This window comes from Entelurus aequoreus, linkage group LG26 (genome assembly GCF_033978785.1).
Source record: "Entelurus aequoreus isolate RoL-2023_Sb linkage group LG26, RoL_Eaeq_v1.1, whole genome shotgun sequence".
In the NCBI taxonomy this organism is placed as follows: domain Eukaryota; kingdom Metazoa; phylum Chordata; class Actinopteri; order Syngnathiformes; family Syngnathidae; genus Entelurus; species Entelurus aequoreus.
In genome coordinates, this window is record NC_084756.1 from 17898428 (window position 1) to 17914306 (window position 15879).

The 15879-nt window shown below is 45.4% G+C and overlaps 15 non-coding genes across 15 annotated transcripts; 10 read left to right on the forward strand and 5 right to left on the reverse strand.

Moving 5' to 3' along the window:
- Positions 1-2081: 2081 nt before the first annotated feature.
- Positions 2082-2153, reverse strand: trnad-guc (transfer RNA aspartic acid (anticodon GUC)). The gene has a single exon. It is a non-coding gene; the product is annotated as a tRNA-Asp (tRNA).
- A 1471-nt stretch (positions 2154-3624) lies between these two features.
- On the forward strand, positions 3625-3706 carry trnal-aag (transfer RNA leucine (anticodon AAG)). The gene has a single exon. It is a non-coding gene; the product is annotated as a tRNA-Leu (tRNA).
- Positions 3707-4163: 457 nt separating this feature from the next.
- trnad-guc (transfer RNA aspartic acid (anticodon GUC)) lies at positions 4164-4235 on the reverse strand. The gene has a single exon. It is a non-coding gene; the product is annotated as a tRNA-Asp (tRNA).
- A 139-nt stretch (positions 4236-4374) lies between these two features.
- Positions 4375-4456, forward strand: trnal-aag (transfer RNA leucine (anticodon AAG)). Its single transcript has one exon. It is a non-coding gene; the product is annotated as a tRNA-Leu (tRNA).
- Positions 4457-5107: 651 nt separating this feature from the next.
- Positions 5108-5179, forward strand: trnae-uuc (transfer RNA glutamic acid (anticodon UUC)). The gene has a single exon. It is a non-coding gene; the product is annotated as a tRNA-Glu (tRNA).
- Positions 5180-6896: 1717 nt separating this feature from the next.
- Positions 6897-6978, forward strand: trnal-aag (transfer RNA leucine (anticodon AAG)). The gene has a single exon. It is a non-coding gene; the product is annotated as a tRNA-Leu (tRNA).
- A 1275-nt stretch (positions 6979-8253) lies between these two features.
- trnal-aag (transfer RNA leucine (anticodon AAG)) lies at positions 8254-8335 on the forward strand. Its single transcript has one exon. It is a non-coding gene; the product is annotated as a tRNA-Leu (tRNA).
- A 639-nt stretch (positions 8336-8974) lies between these two features.
- On the forward strand, positions 8975-9056 carry trnal-aag (transfer RNA leucine (anticodon AAG)). The gene has a single exon. It is a non-coding gene; the product is annotated as a tRNA-Leu (tRNA).
- Positions 9057-9514: 458 nt separating this feature from the next.
- On the reverse strand, positions 9515-9586 carry trnad-guc (transfer RNA aspartic acid (anticodon GUC)). The gene has a single exon. It is a non-coding gene; the product is annotated as a tRNA-Asp (tRNA).
- A 1501-nt stretch (positions 9587-11087) lies between these two features.
- Positions 11088-11159, forward strand: trnae-uuc (transfer RNA glutamic acid (anticodon UUC)). Its single transcript has one exon. It is a non-coding gene; the product is annotated as a tRNA-Glu (tRNA).
- A 585-nt stretch (positions 11160-11744) lies between these two features.
- Positions 11745-11816, reverse strand: trnad-auc (transfer RNA aspartic acid (anticodon AUC)). Its single transcript has one exon. It is a non-coding gene; the product is annotated as a tRNA-Asp (tRNA).
- A 109-nt stretch (positions 11817-11925) lies between these two features.
- trnal-aag (transfer RNA leucine (anticodon AAG)) lies at positions 11926-12007 on the forward strand. Its single transcript has one exon. It is a non-coding gene; the product is annotated as a tRNA-Leu (tRNA).
- Positions 12008-12442: 435 nt separating this feature from the next.
- On the reverse strand, positions 12443-12514 carry trnad-guc (transfer RNA aspartic acid (anticodon GUC)). The gene has a single exon. It is a non-coding gene; the product is annotated as a tRNA-Asp (tRNA).
- A 768-nt stretch (positions 12515-13282) lies between these two features.
- Positions 13283-13364, forward strand: trnal-aag (transfer RNA leucine (anticodon AAG)). Its single transcript has one exon. It is a non-coding gene; the product is annotated as a tRNA-Leu (tRNA).
- A 639-nt stretch (positions 13365-14003) lies between these two features.
- On the forward strand, positions 14004-14085 carry trnal-aag (transfer RNA leucine (anticodon AAG)). Its single transcript has one exon. It is a non-coding gene; the product is annotated as a tRNA-Leu (tRNA).
- The last annotated feature ends 1794 nt before the right edge of the window (positions 14086-15879 follow it).

Consider the following 15879-nt stretch of genomic DNA (forward strand, 5'->3'; position numbering starts at 1 on the left):
AACACACATCTTTTGACCTTGAATAATCATATTTAATATTAGCCAACGTCCTTGTGAGTCTTTTTCCATAGAGTTAAATTGAAAATTAAAGTTTTTTTTTATCAAAATCATAACACCTTTTGAATTTCTGTAACCATGTGAAAAGAAAATTGGACCATCCCATTCTTTTCTCCATTTTTCTTCATCTAAATGTGTTGAATGCGTTTCTTGAAGACAAAAAAGATCTTGTTTTTTTTCATTCAGCCACATAAATATAAGTTTTCTTTTTCTGTTGTCTGCAAGACCATTGCAATTATAACTAATTATTCCAACTTCATTATCGTTCCTATAAATCATATAATCTGAGTAAATTCATTGTATATTTTATTGATTCTCTTAATACCATAAGTTTCATAGACATGAAAATCTTGTAACTAAAAACTGCAGCATCACTTGCTATTTCCAAGGAAACCAATATCCCCTCTAATAAACCCACAGACATACCATTCACACCACAGCACCCAAGACAAACAAACATATAACCCCCAAAATATATAATTCGCTGACCGTTTGCCAACATCTAACTACATTGTCCAGTCCCAGAATAAACTAAAAAGCTCCACAAACAAAATGTCAAAACATATCCGTCAAGTCGTTACCATGGTGATGTCGCGATGACGCAATCACTGCGCGACATTGTTATTGTTCCTCACATGCTTCTGTACAGCTCACCGTTAATGTACAGTTTATCCACAACAAGACGAGCTTGTTGTCCTTTTTGCCTAAATGACTTCATAATTGGAATCAACTTACGTCGTTTCTCCACCACCTCAATTGGATATTGGCTGGTCATGAAGAATTTAGTACCTTTCAGTCTTCTGGAGACAGCAAGCATTTCGTCTTTGCATTTGGAGTTAGTAAACTTTACAAGCATAGGTCTCGGTATAGCATCCTCCTTGCGTCTGCCAATCCTGTGTGCTCGCTCCATCTGGATCCTCTTAACTTCTTCCTCCGGGATGCCGAGTTGCTCCTGCAGAAAGGCTCTGACGAGGTTCTCCGCAATGCCGTAAGTTTCTCCTCCATCTTCGCTAATTCCCATGATTAGCAGGTTGTCCCGCATGCTCCTGCAGCGGAGTTCCAACAAGTCTGCCTTTAATTTCTCGTTCTCCGTTGTCAGTCTTGTAGTTTCGAGTTTCAGGCTTGTTAACTCAACTTTTAGCGTTGTCTGTTCCTTTTTTATCTCCACCATTTCAGCGTGATTGTGCTCGACTGATTTTTTCAGCTCTGAAACGTCAGTTTTTAGTTAATCCAAAATGTCCAATTTTCCAAGTTTTTCAACCATAGCTTGCAACATTTTTCGATCGTCCGGAGTAAACGTTGCTTTTTCATCCAAATCACTGGAGGACAATTGATCACGGCCACGTTTTGACTCCTTTGATCCGCGTTGTGGCATGTTTGCAGGTGAACAATGAGTCACTCGGCGTTCGAGGCACCTTATCTTCCGCCAAATCACCCTCGTGAGGAGTATATATCTCACCAATTGCAGAGAGGTGGATATATACAACGAAAACGACTTAAATTATTGTATCACTGGAGCGTTTATGCCATTATTAACCTTACATACTGGGACTTGTGTAGAGACGGTCTCAACTCACGTTGCTCACGGCGGCCATCTTGTAGGGTTGTAAGGTATAGAGGTATATAAGACCCTGGGCCTCATTTAGAAAACTTGCAAAAATAGGGCCAAAACGTTAGCTTTGGAGTTTTCCATGCCAGGTATGCAATAAAAAAAACACAACCAGCACAGATTTAAGACCCGCCAGCAGCGTTCGGTAAAGCTAAAAGATGGTCGAGGTTGTATGTTTATCAACATGTCGTTTGAAGATCAACCTAACCTAGTCTATGACGGCATCCAGATCTTGTTGGTTGCATTGCACAGGCAGGAGAGAGCAGACTAACAAATGACTCCACACTAACATGCTGTAGAACCATCCTCACTGTTTTGAATCAACAACATCACAACATTCGGAGAAGGATACTGTGGTCACTTCTGAAATTTCAACAAGATGGTAATTGAAGAAAATAAGAGGCACCTGCACCATCTCCCCGTCAGGGAATCGAACCCTGGTCTTCCGCGTGACAGGCGGAGATACTGTCCACTATACTAACGAGGACTGCTTGGCATGCTATTTTCCTGGGGACAACCAAACAGGCTTGGCTTTTGCCTGCCACACCGCGACCAAAGGCGCTGAATTAAGGCTCCAGTGTCTCGGGAGGCGTGGGTTCAAATCCCACCACTGCCATTTTTGCTGGTAACACACTTGTATCTTCCCTGACTGAGGCAATAAGACCCTGGGCCTCATTTAGAAAACTTGCAAAAATAGGGCCAAAACGTTAGCTTTGGAGTTTTCCATGCCAGGTATGCAATAAAAAAACCACAACCAGCACAGATTTAAGGCCCGCCAGCAGCTTCCGGTAAAGCTAAAAGCTGAGATTCTCAGCTTTCCTCTTCTTGTCGTCTTCGAGGTCCACTGCACGACACCTTTCCAGTTCTCCACACACAACCTAGCCTAGTCAATGACGGCATCCAGATCTTGTTGGTTGCATTGCACAGGCAGGAGAGAGCGGACTAACAAATGACTCATCACATGCACTCCTCCACACTAACATGCTGTAGAACCATCCTCATAGCCTCATTTGTTCATGGATACCCTGCAACGTTCCGTTTCACAGATCTTGGGCGATTTAGGCAGGACCAAAAAGGCCACACTTCTTTGGAGCCAGGCAGAAGAGATTTGTTTAGGCAGAGAGAGGATTTGTGTGAGGCATTTTCCCGGCGGCTAGAGCAGAGGGCCAACCTGTTGCGGTGATGTCTGTCAGTCAGGGCTTATACAGACAGGATGGAGGAAATTTGCCTTGACTTTAATCTCTTCATTGCTGGTTCTCGGTCAAACAGAGCAAGACGAGGGTCTGTTTCTTGTTTGAGCTTTTCCTCTGACGTCTGTGGTTGTATTCAAGCTGTTTTCTGTGCCAACTGACTTTAGGCTAACCATTGGTATATGTGTAAAAGTGGTATATGTGTAACTAAACTGTTGTCAGGGTTTGCTCGTAGGTGGTTAGATGCGTTGTCGTAAATAAGACCATACAGGGCTTCGCCTAAGGACTATTCTAATTCTACCAAGGTTGATTTTTGTAATGCTATGTCGAGGTCGTCAGCTGCTGCATCCCTAACCTTTAATTTGACACATTGACTCTGACAAACCATTTTCCCTTTTTGAAGACTTGCTTTTGCATCCTAATTTCGAGGGGTGTAACAAAAATTAGTAAAATACTGTGTTTGATTTCTGTAGGGCTGTGCAGCAACGCCGAGTCCACACATCACAACATTCGGAGAAGGATAATGTGGTCACTTCTCAAATTTCAACAAGATGGTAATTGAAGAAAATGAGAGGCACCTAAACCATCTCCCCGTCAGGGAATCGAACCCTGGTCTTCCGCGTGACAGGTGGAGATACTGTCCACTATACTAACGAAGACTGCTTGGGATGATATCCTGCCTGCCACACCGCAACCAAAGTGTTGCTATTTCATATTTCTGCTATCTCATAATGCCGACAAATTGACCCGCCGAAAGCATGGATTGAGGGTAGTGTGGCCGAGCGGTCTAAGGCGCTGGATTAAGGCTCCAGTCTCTCGGGAGGCGTTGGTTCAAATCCCACCACTGCCATTTTTGCTGGTAACACACTTGTATCTTCCCTGACTGAGGCAAAAGACCCTGGGCCTCATTTAGAAAGCTTGCAAAAGTAGGGCCAAAACGTTAGCTTTGGAGTTTTCCATGCCAGGTATGCAATAAAAAAAAGACAACCAGCACAGATTTAAGTCTCGCCAGCAGCGTCCGGTAAAGCTACAAGGTGGTCGAGGTTGTATGTTTATCAACATGTCGTTTGAAGATCAACCTAACCTAGTCAATGACGGCATCCAGATCTTATTGGTTGCACTGCACAGGCAGGAGAGAGCAGCCTTACAAAGGACTCATCATATGCACTCCTCCACACTAACATGCTGTAAAACCATCCTCACTGTTTTGAATCAACAACATCACAGCATTCGGAGAAGGATACTGTGGTCACTTCTGAAATTTCAACAAGATAGTAATTGAAGGAAATAGGAGGCACCTGAACCATCTCCCCGTCAGGGAATCGAACCCTGGTCTTCCGCGTGACAGGCGGAGATACTGTCCACTATACTAACGAGGACTGCTTGGCATGATATTTTCCTGGGGACAAGCAAACAGGCTTGGCTTTTGCCTGCCAAACCGCGACCAAAGTGTTGCTATTCCATATTTCTGCTATCTCATAATGCGGACAAATTGATCCTCAGAAAGCTTGGATTGAGGGTAGTGTGGCCGAGCGGTCTAAGGCGCTGGATTAAGGCTCCAGTCTCTCAGGAGGCGTGGGTTCAAATCCCACCACTGCCATTTTTGCTGGTAACGCACTTGTATCTTCCCTGACTGAGGCAATAAGACCCTGGGCCTCATTTAGAAAGCTTGCAAAAATAGGGCCAAAACGTTAGCTTTGGAGTTTTCCATGCCAGGTATGCAATAAAAAAAAACACAACCAGCACAGATTTAAGGCCCGCCAGCAGCATCCAGTAAAGCTAAAAGGTGGTCGAGGTTGTATGTTTATCAACATGTCGTTTGAAGATCTCCGCCCCTACTTAAGACATTCAGGCCACTTTTATCTGTTTCTGTATTTGGATGACACCGCAGTGATAGGATGTATCACTGGCCCGCACGGTGCGACCAGCAGGAGGGAGTTGGCCTGTCTGGTGACATTGTGTGGAAACAACGACCTTATCCTCAACACGGACTACACTAAGAAGACAAAAGAAGACATGAGGAAGGAAAGTCTGTTCTTTTTTGTTACTATTGTACAATTTTTCCACACCCAAGTCCAAATTCATGCAGCAGTTTCCATAGTGTAGTGGTTATCACTTCACTAAGACACAAAAGTTACCCCGGTTCAAAGAAGACAATTCGCATTTCTGACATGGCATATGAATGCAATGGGTGCTTCACACATTTGTCAAGAAACCATGCAGGAGACCAGTGTCTGAAGCCGTGATCAACTCCCTGGTGGTCTAGTGGCTAGGATTCGGCGCTTTCACCGCCGCGGCCGGGGTTCGATTCCCGGTCAGGGAAAGCTATCCGACCCTTTCTCAGAGCAGGCAATTTATAATAAACTTATGTGACTTCCATGTTTTATGCTCATGATATACAAATCATTATCGTTGACATTTTCCATAAAGGCAATGGGGACATTGCTCAAACTTGGCCCAAAAAATGTGCCCGAGATTCTCCGCTTTCCTCTTCTTGTCGTTTTCGAGGTCCACTGCACGACACCTTTCCAGTTCTCCACACACAACCTAGCCTAGTCAATGACGGCATCCAGATCTTGTTGGTTGCATTGCACAGGCAGGAGAGAGCAGACTAACAAATGACTCATCATATGCACTCCTCCACACTAACATGCTGTAGAACCATCCTCATAGCCTCATTTGTTCATGGATACCCTGCAACGTTCCGTTTCACAGATCTTGGGCGATTTAGGCAGGACCAAAAAGGCCACACTTCTTTGGAGCCAGGCAGAAGAGATTTGTTTAGGCAGAGAGAGGATTTGTGTGAGGCATTTTCCCGGCGGCTAGAGCAGAGGGCCAACCTGTTGCGGTGATGTCTGTCAGTCAGGGCTTATACAGGATGGAGGACATTTGCCTTGACTTTAATCTCTTCATTGCTGGTTCTCGGTCAAACAGAGCGAGACGAGGGTCTGTTTCTTGTTTGAGCTTTTCCTCTGACGTCTGTGGTTGTATTCAAGCTGTTTTCTGTGCCAACTGACTTTAGGCTAACCATTGGTATATGTGTATAAGTGGTATATGTGTAACTAAACTGTTGTCAGGGTTTGCTCGTAGGTGGTTAGATGCGTTGTCGTAAATAAGACCATACAGGGCTTCGCCTAAGGACTTTTCTAATTCTACCAAGGTTGATTTTTGTAATGCTATGTCGAGGTCGTCAGCTGCTGCATCCCTAACCTTTAATTTGACACATTGACTCTGACAAACCATTTTCCCTTTTTGAAGACTTGCTTTTGCATCCTAATTTCGAGGGGTGCAACAAACATTAGTAAAATACTGTGTTTGATTTCTGTAGGGCTGTGCAGCAACGCCGAGTCCACACATCACAACATTCGGAGAAGGATACTGTGGTCACTTCTCAAATTTCAACGAGATGGTAATTGAAGAAAATGAGAGGCACCTAAACCATCTCCCCGTCAGGGAATCGAACCCCGGTCTTCCGCGTGACAGGCGGAGATACTGTCCACTATACTAACGAGGACTGCTTGGGATGATATTTTGCCTGCCACACCGCGACCAAAGTGTTGCTATCTCATATTTCTGCTATCTCATAGAGCCGACAAATTGATCCGCCGAATGCATAGATTGAGGGTAGTGTGGCCGAGCGGTCTAAGGCGCTGGATTAAGGCTCCAGTCTCGATTCCCTGACGGGGAGATGGTTCAGGTGCCTCTTATTTTCATCAATTACCATCTTTTTGAAATTTGAGAAGTGACCACAGTATACTTCTCCGAATGTTGTGATGTTGATGATACGTTGAGGCGGGCCTTAAATCTGTGCTGGTTGTGTTTTTTTTATTGCATACCTGGAATGGAAAACTCCAAAGCTAACGTTTTGGTCCTATTTTTGCAAGTTTTCTAAATGAGGCCCAGGAGATACTGTCCACTATACTAACGAGGACTGCTTGGGATGATATTTTGCCTGCCACACCGCGACCAAAGTGTTGCTATTTCATATTTCTGCTATCTCATAATGCCGACAAATTGATCCGCCGAATGCATAGATCGAGGGTAGTGTGGCCGAGTGGTCTAAGGCGCTGGATTAAGGCTCCAGTCTCTCGGGAGGCGTGGGTTCAAATCCCACCACTGCCATTTTTGCTGGTAACACACTTGTATCTTCCCTGACTGAGGCAATAAGACCCTGGGTAATAGGACCAAAATGTTATCTTTGGAGTTTTCCATTCCAGATATGCAATAAAAAAAACACAACCAGCACAGATTTAAGGCCCGCCAGCAGCGTCCGGTAAAGCTAAAAGGTGGTCGAGGTTGTATGTTTATCAACATGTCGTTTGAAGATCAACCTAACCTAGTCAATGACGGCATCCAGATCTTGTTGGTTGCATTGCACAGGCAGGAGAGCAGACTAACAAATGACTCATCATATGCACTCCTCCACACTAACATGCTGTAGAACCATGCTCACTGTTTTGAATCATCAACATCACGACATTCGGAGAAGGATACTGTGGTCACTTCTGAAATTTCAACAAGATGGTAATTGAAGGAAACAGGAGGCACCTGCACCATCTCCCCGTCAGGGAATCGAACCCTGGTCTTCCGCGTGACAGGCGGAGATAAGGTCCACTATACTAACGAGGACTGCTTGGCATGCTATTTTCCTGGGGACAACCAAACAGGCTTGGCCTTTGCCTGCCACACCGCGACCTAAGGCGCTGGATTAAGGCTCCAGTCTCTCAGGAGGCGTGGGTTCAAATCCCACCACTGCCATTTTTGCTGGTAACGCACTTGTATCTTCCCTGACTGAGGCAATAAGACCCAGGGCCTCATTTAGAAAGCTTGCAAAAATAGGGCCAAAACGTTAGCATTGGAGTTTTCCATGCCAGGTATGCAATAAAAAAAAAACAACCACCACAGATTTAAGGCCCACCAGCAGCGTCCGGTAAAGCTAAAATGTGGTCGAGGTTGTATGTTTATCATCATGTCGTTTAAAGATCAGCCTAACCTAGTCAATGACGGCATCCAGATCTTGTTGGTTGCATTGCACAGGCAGGAGAGAGCAGACTAACAAATGACTCATCATATGCACTCCTCCACACTAACATGCTTTAGAACCATCCTCACTGTTTTGAATCATCAACATCACAACATTCGGAGAAGGATACTGTGGTCACTTCTCAAATTTCAAAAAGATGGTAATTGAAGAAAATAAGAGGCACCTGAACCATCTCCCCGTCAGGGAATCGAACCCTGGTCTTCCGCGTGACAAGCGGAGATACTGTCCACTATACTAACGAGGACTGCTTGGGATGATATTTTGCCTGCCACACCGCGACCAAAGTTTTGCTATTCAGTATTTCTGCGATCTCATAATGCGGACAAATTGATCCTCCGAAAACACGGATTGAGGGTAGTGTGGCCGAGCGGTCTAAGGCGCTGGATTAAGGCTCCAGTCTCTCGGGAGGCGTGGGTTCAAATCCCACCACTGCCATTTTTGCTGGTAACACACTTGTATCTTCCCTGACTGAGGCAATAAGACCCTGGGCCTCATTTAGAAAACTTGCAAAAATAGGACTAAAACGTTAGCTTTGGAGTTTTCCATTCCAGGTATGCAATAAAAAAAACACAACCAGCACAGATTTAAGGCCCGCCAGCAGCGTCCGGTAAAGCTAAAAGGTGGTCGAGGTTGTATGTTTATCAACATGTCGTTTGAAGATCAACCTAACCTAGTCAATGACGGCATCCAGATCTTGTTGGTTGCATTGTACAGGCAGGAGAGAGCAGACTAACAAATGACTCATCATATGCACTCCTCCACACTAACATGCTTTAGAACCATCCTCACTGTTTTGAATCATCAACATCACAACATTCGGAGAAGGATACTGTGGTCACTTCTCAAATTTCAAAAAGATGGTAATTGATGAAAATAAGAGGCACCTGAACCATCTCCCCGTCAGGGAATCGAACCCTGGTCTTCCGCGTGACAAGCGGAGATACTGTCCACTATACTAACGAGGACTGCTTGGGATGATGTTTTGCCTGCCACACCGCGACCAAAGTTTTGCTATTCAGTATTTCTGCGATCTCATAATGCGGACAAATTGATCCTCCGAAAGCACGGATTGAGGGTAGTGTGGCCGAGCGGTCTAAGGCGCTGGATTAAGGCTCCAGTCTCTCGGGAGGCGTGGGTTCAAATCCCACCACTGCCATTTTTGCTGGTAACACACTTGTATCTTCCCTGACTGAGGCAATAAGACCCTGGGCCTCATTTAGAAAACTTGCAAAAATAGGACCAAAACGTTAGCTTTGGAGTTTTCCATTCCAGGTATGCAATAAAAAAAACACAACCAGCATAGATTTAAGGCCCGCCAGCAGCGTCCGGTAAAGCTAAAAGGTGGTCGAGGTTGTATGTTTATCAACATGTCGTTTGAAGATCAACCTAACCTAGTCAATGACGGCATCCAGATCTTGTTGGTTGCATTGCACAGGCAGGAGAGAGCAGACTAACAAATGACTCATCATATGCACTCTTCCACACTAACATGCTGTAGAACCATCCTCACTGTTTTGAATCATCAACATCACAACATTCGGAGAAGGATACTGTGGTCACTTCTGAAATTTCAACAAGATGGTAATTGAAAAAAGTAAGAGGCACCCGCACCATCTCCCCGTCAGGGAATCGAACCCTGGTCTTCCGCGTGACAGGCGGAGATACTGTCCACTATACTAACGAGGACTGCTTGGCATGTTATTTTCCTGGTGACAACCAAACAGGCTTGGCTTTTGCCTGCCACACCGCGACCAAAGGCGCTGAATTAAGGCTCCAGTCTCTCGGGAGGCGTGGGTTCAAATCCCACCACTGCCATTTTTGCTGGTAACACACTTGTATTTTCCCTGACTGAGGCAAGAAGACCCAGGGCCTCATTTAGAAAACTTGCAAAAATAGGGCCAAAACGTTAGCTTTGGAGTTTTCCATGCCAGGTATGCAATAAAAAAAAACCCAACCAGCACAGATTTAAGGCCCGCCAGCAGCGTCCGGTAAAGCTAAAAGGTGGTCGAGGTTGTATGTTTATCATCATGTCGTTTGAAGATCAACCTAACCTAGTCAATGACGGCATCCAGATCTTGTTGGTTGCATTGCACAGGCAGGAGAGAGCAGACTAACAAATGACTCATCATATGCACTCCTCCACACTAACATGCTTTAGAACCATCCTCACTGTTTTGAATCATCAACATCACAACATTCGGAGAAGGATACTGTGGTCACTTCTCAAATTTCAAAAAGATGGTAATTGATGAAAATAAGAGGCACCTGAACCATCTCCCCGTCAGGGAATCGAACCCTGGTCTTCCGCGTGACAAGCGGAGATACTGTCCACTATACTAACGAGGACTGCTTGGGATGATATTTTGCCTGCCACACCGCGACCAAAGTGTTGCTATTCCATATTTCTGCTATCTCATAATGCGGACAAATTGATCCTCCGAAAGCACGGATTGAGGGTAGTGTGGCCGAGCGGTCTAAGGCGCTGGATTAAGGCTCCAGTCTCTCGGGAGGCGTGGTTTCAAGTCCCACAACTGCCATTTTTGCTGGTAACACACTTGTATCTTCCCTGACTGAGGCAATAAGACCCTGGGCCTCATTTAGAAAACTTGCAAAAATAGGGCCAAAACGTTAGCTTTGGAGTTTTCCATGCCAGGTATGCAATAAAAAAAACACAACCAGCACAGATTCAACGCCCGCCAGCAGCATCCAGTAAAGCTAAAAGGTGGTCGAGGTTGTATGTTTATCAACATGTCGTTTGAAGATCTCCGCCCCTACTTAAGACATTCAGGCCACTTTTATCTGTTTCTGTATTTGGATGACACCGCAGTGATAGGATGTATCACTGGCCCGCACGGTGCGACCAGCAGGAGGGAGTTGGCCTGTCTGGTGACATTGTGTGGAAACAATGACCTTATCCTCAACACGGACTATACTAAGAAGACAAAAGAAGACATGAGGAAGGAAAGTCTGTTCTTTTTTGTTCCTATTGTACAATTTTTCCACACCCAAGTCCAAATTCATGCAGCAGTTTCCATAGTGTAGTGGTTATCACTTCACTAAGACACAAAAGTTACCCCGGTTCAAAGAAGACAATTCGCATTTCTGACATGGCATATGAATGCAATGGGTGCTTCACACATTTGTCAAGAAACCATGCAGGAGACCAGTGTCTGAACCAGTGATCAACTCCCTGGTGGTCTAGTGGCTAGGATTCGGCGCTTTCACCGCCGCGGCCCGGGTTCGATTCCCGGTCAGGGAAAGCTATCCGACCCTTTCTCAGAGCAGGCATTTTATAATAAACTTATGTGACTTCCATGTTTTATGCTCACGATATACAAATCATTATCGTTGACATTTTCCATAAAGGCAATGGGGACATTGCTCAAATTTGGCCCAAAAAATGTGCCTGAGATTCTCAGCTTTCCTCTTCTTGTCGTCTTCGAGGTCCACTGCACGACACCTTTCCAGTTCTCCACACACAACCTAGCCTAGTCAATGACGGCATCCAGATCTTGTTGGTTGCATTGCACAGGCAGGAGAGAGCAGACTAACAAATGACTCATCATATGCACTCCTCCACACTAACATGCTGTAGAACCATCCTCATAGCCTCATTTGTTCATGGATACCCTGCAACGTTCCGTTTCACAGATCTTGGGCGATTTAGGCAGGACCAAATTTCGAGGGGTGCAACAAAAATTAGTAAAATACTGTGTTTGATTTCTGTAGGGCTGTGCAGCAACACCCGAGTCCACACATCACAACATTCGGAGAAGGATACTGTGGTCACTTCTCAAATTTCAACAAGATGGTAATTGAAGAAAATGAGAGGAACCTAAACCATCTCCCCGTCAGGGAATCGAACCCTGGTCTTCCGCGTGATAGGCGGAGATACTGTCCACTATACTAACGAGGACTGCTTGGGATGATATTTTGCCTGCCACACCGCGACCAAAGTGTTGCTATTTCATATTTCTGCTATCTCATAATGCCGACAAATTGATCCGCCGAATGCATAGATCGAGGGTAGTGTGGCCGAGTGGTCTAAGGCGCTGGATTAAGGCTCCAGTCTCTCGGGAGGCGTGGGTTCAAATCCCACCACTGCCATTTTTGCTGGTAACACACTTGTATCTTCCCTGACTGAGGCAATAAGACCCTGGGTAATAGGACCAAAATGTTATCTTTGGAGTTTTCCATTCCAGATATGCAATAAAAAAAACACAACCAGCACAGATTTAAGGCCCGCCAGCAGCGTCCGGTAAAGCTAAAAGGTGGTCGAGGTTGTATGTTTATCAACATGTCGTTTGAAGATCAACCTAACCTAGTCAATGACGGCATCCAGATCTTGTTGGTTGCATTGCACAGGCAGGAGAGCAGACTAACAAATGACTCATCATATGCACTCCTCCACACTAACATGCTGTAGAACCATGCTCACTGTTTTGAATCATCAACATCACGACATTCGGAGAAGGATACTGTGGTCACTTCTGAAATTTCAACAAGATGGTAATTGAAGGAAACAGGAGGCACCTGCACCATCTCCCCGTCAGGGAATCGAACCCTGGTCTTCCGCGTGACAGGCGGAGATACTGTCCACTATACTAACGAGGACTGCTTGGCATGCTATTTTCCTGGGGACAACCAAACAGGCTTGGCCTTTGCCTGCCACACCGCGACCTAAGGCGCTGGATTAAGGCTCCAGTCTCTCAGGAGGCGTGGGTTCAAATCCCACCACTGCCATTTTTGCTGGTAACGCACTTGTATCTTCCCTGACTGAGGCAATAAGACCCTGGGCCTCATTTAGAAAGCTTGCAAAAATAGGGCCAAAACGTTAGCATTGGAGTTTTCCATGCCAGGTATGCAATAAAAAAAAAACAACCACCACAGATTTAAGGCCCACCAGCAGCGTCCGGTAAAGCTAAAATGTGGTCGAGGTTGTATGTTTATCATCATGTCGTTTAAAGATCAGCCTAACCTAGTCAATGACGGCATCCAGATCTTGTTGGTTGCATTGCACAGGCAGGAGAGAGCAGACTAACAAATGACTCATCATATGCACTCCTCCACACTAACATGCTTTAGAACCATCCTCACTGTTTTGAATCATCAACATCACAACATTCGGAGAAGGATACTGTGGTCACTTCTCAAATTTCAAAAAGATGGTAATTGAAGAAAATAAGAGGCACCTGAACCATCTCCCCGTCAGGGAATCGAACCCTGGTCTTCCGCGTGACAAGCGGAGATACTGTCCACTATACTAACGAGGACTGCTTGGGATGATATTTTGCCTGCCACACCGCGACCAAAGTTTTGCTATTCAGTATTTCTGCGATCTCATAATGCGGACAAATTGATCCTCCGAAAACACGGATTGAGGGTAGTGTGGCCGAGCGGTCTAAGGCGCTGGATTAAGGCTCCAGTCTCTCGGGAGGCGTGGGTTCAAATCCCACCACTGCCATTTTTGCTGGTAACACACTTGTATCTTCCCTGACTGAGGCAATAAGACCCCGGGCCTCATTTAGAAAACTTGCAAAAATAGGACCAAAACGTTAGCTTTGGAGTTTTCCATTCCAGGTATGCAATAAAAAAAACACAACCAGCACAGATTTAAGGCCCGCCAGCAGCGTCCGGTAAAGCTAAAAGGTGGTCGAGGTTGTATGTTTATCAACATGTCGTTTGAAGATCAACCTAACCTAGTCAATGACGGCATCCAGATCTTGTTGGTTGCATTGTACAGGCAGGAGAGAGCAGACTAACAAATGACTCATCATATGCACTCCTCCACACTAACATGCTTTAGAACCATCCTCACTGTTTTGAATCATCAACATCACAACATTCGGAGAAGGATACTGTGGTCACTTCTCAAATTTCAAAAAGATGGTAATTGAAGAAAATAAGAGGCACCTGAACCATCTCCCCGTCAGGGAATCGAACCCTGGTCTTCCGCGTGACAAGCGGAGATACTGTCCACTATACTAACGAGGACTGCTTGGGATGATGTTTTGCCTGCCACACCGCGACCAAAGTTTTGGTATTCAGTATTTCTGCGATCTCATAATGCGGACAAATTGATCCTCCGAAAGCACGGATTGAGGGTAATGTGGCCGAGCGGTCTAAGGCGCTGGATTAAGGCTCCAGTCTCTCGGGAGGCGTGGGTTCAAATCCCACCACTGCCATTTTTGCTGGTAACACACTTGTATCTTCCCTGACTGAGGCAATAAGACCCTGGGCCTCATTTAGAAAACTTGCAAAAATAGGACCAAAACGTTAGCTTTGGAGTTTTCCATTCCAGGTATGCAATAAAAAAAACACAACCAGCATAGATTTAAGGCCCGCCAGCAGCGTCCGGTAAAGCTAAAAGGTGGTCGAGGTTGTATGTTTATCAACATGTCGTTTGAAGATCAACCTAACCTAGTCAATGACGGCATCCAGATCTTGTTGGTTGCATTGCACAGGCAGGAGAGAGCAGACTAACAAATGACTCATCATATGCACTCCTCCACACTAACATGCTGTAGAACCATCCTCACTGTTTTGAATCATCAACATCACAACATTCGGAGAAGGATACTGTGGTCACTTCTGAAATTTCAACAAGATGGTAATTGAAAAAAGTAAGAGGCACCCGCACCATCTCCCCGTCAGGGAATCGAACCCTGGTCTTCCGCGTGACCAGGGGCGGATTAAGAAATTTTGGCCCCCTGGGCCTGACATGGTCTTGGCCCCTCAACCCCCCGCGCGTGTGGGCGCACACACACGCACGCACTATGCAAGAAATACTGTATACTGTGAACAGACATGCACACTGTACTGTACAGAAGAGTGCACATACTGCACACACACTATTAGGTATACCACACAGACACTGACAAGCACAGGTTTCACACAGACACAGGGGGAGGGGATAAATGGCCTAAAAATAAACATTTTTGAAAATGATTACGCCCACTTCAGTGATGGTGCATTGGGTCATTTGAGAGATATTATGTATTGGAAGTTGGTAGCTATCATGAAATAAACCCCCCAACCCACCCAAAAAACTAAATCGGACATGATTTTTGCCCCCTTTTCCTCCCTTCTATCATTAAAAATAAAATAATATCTTAGGAAAACACATTGGCATAACGGCAGCTGTGCAGCAAATTGAGGCTCAAAGTCTGTATCTATTTGTGGTTAAGCTTGAGGAGAAGGAGAAAGGTAAAATGATAACATGCATCGGAGAGCACCACAAAGAAAGGTGTAGGCCAGTTCATGGTACAAGGGCTGCATGCAGGTCAAGATAGCCCATTTCCAAGAATGCTATAGTGGCTGGACAGGCACTGGACATGTCCTGAACTCAGTGTCAGACGTGGCTGCCGAATACTTGGATGAAGTGAAGCAGCTGACAGATCTCATGCTGCCCCATCTGAAGACTGTCCTGGCCAGGCAGAGGATGGATGAGGAGACCTTCCCAATGGACCCTGTCAGTGAACAGGCTAGTAACATTGATGGCACCCCTGTGCACAACATTGGGATGGAGAGACAATGTGGCAAGGTGGACTACAAACTGAAGAAGTTGGGCACACTGAACGCAGTCAATAGGTCAATAATTTTACAGAAGAGCCAGGAGCTTCAGAGGTTTCAAGGCAGCAGCACAAGCAAAAAGGGAGGTTGAACTCAACTGGAGTAAATTCATGAAGGCAAAATTCGAGAGTAGGGCAGATGAGAAACAAGAGATGGCTCAAAGAAAGGAGACTAGACATGCTGGACACACTGAAATCTTTTGATGGCCCCTTCACGATAGTGGGGAAGTTGAAAAGTTCCTTGTGGATGAAAGTCTGCACAAGAATGCAAAGCTGCAGAGAATGAAGCTTGAGGTTCAGTTTGCCAGAGAAAGCACCAAGCTTCTGCCTAAAGTCAATCCTATCTTCACAATCCAGGTGACACTTCCCAGAAATGGCAAAAGTGCAATTCTCCAAGTCATAATGGAT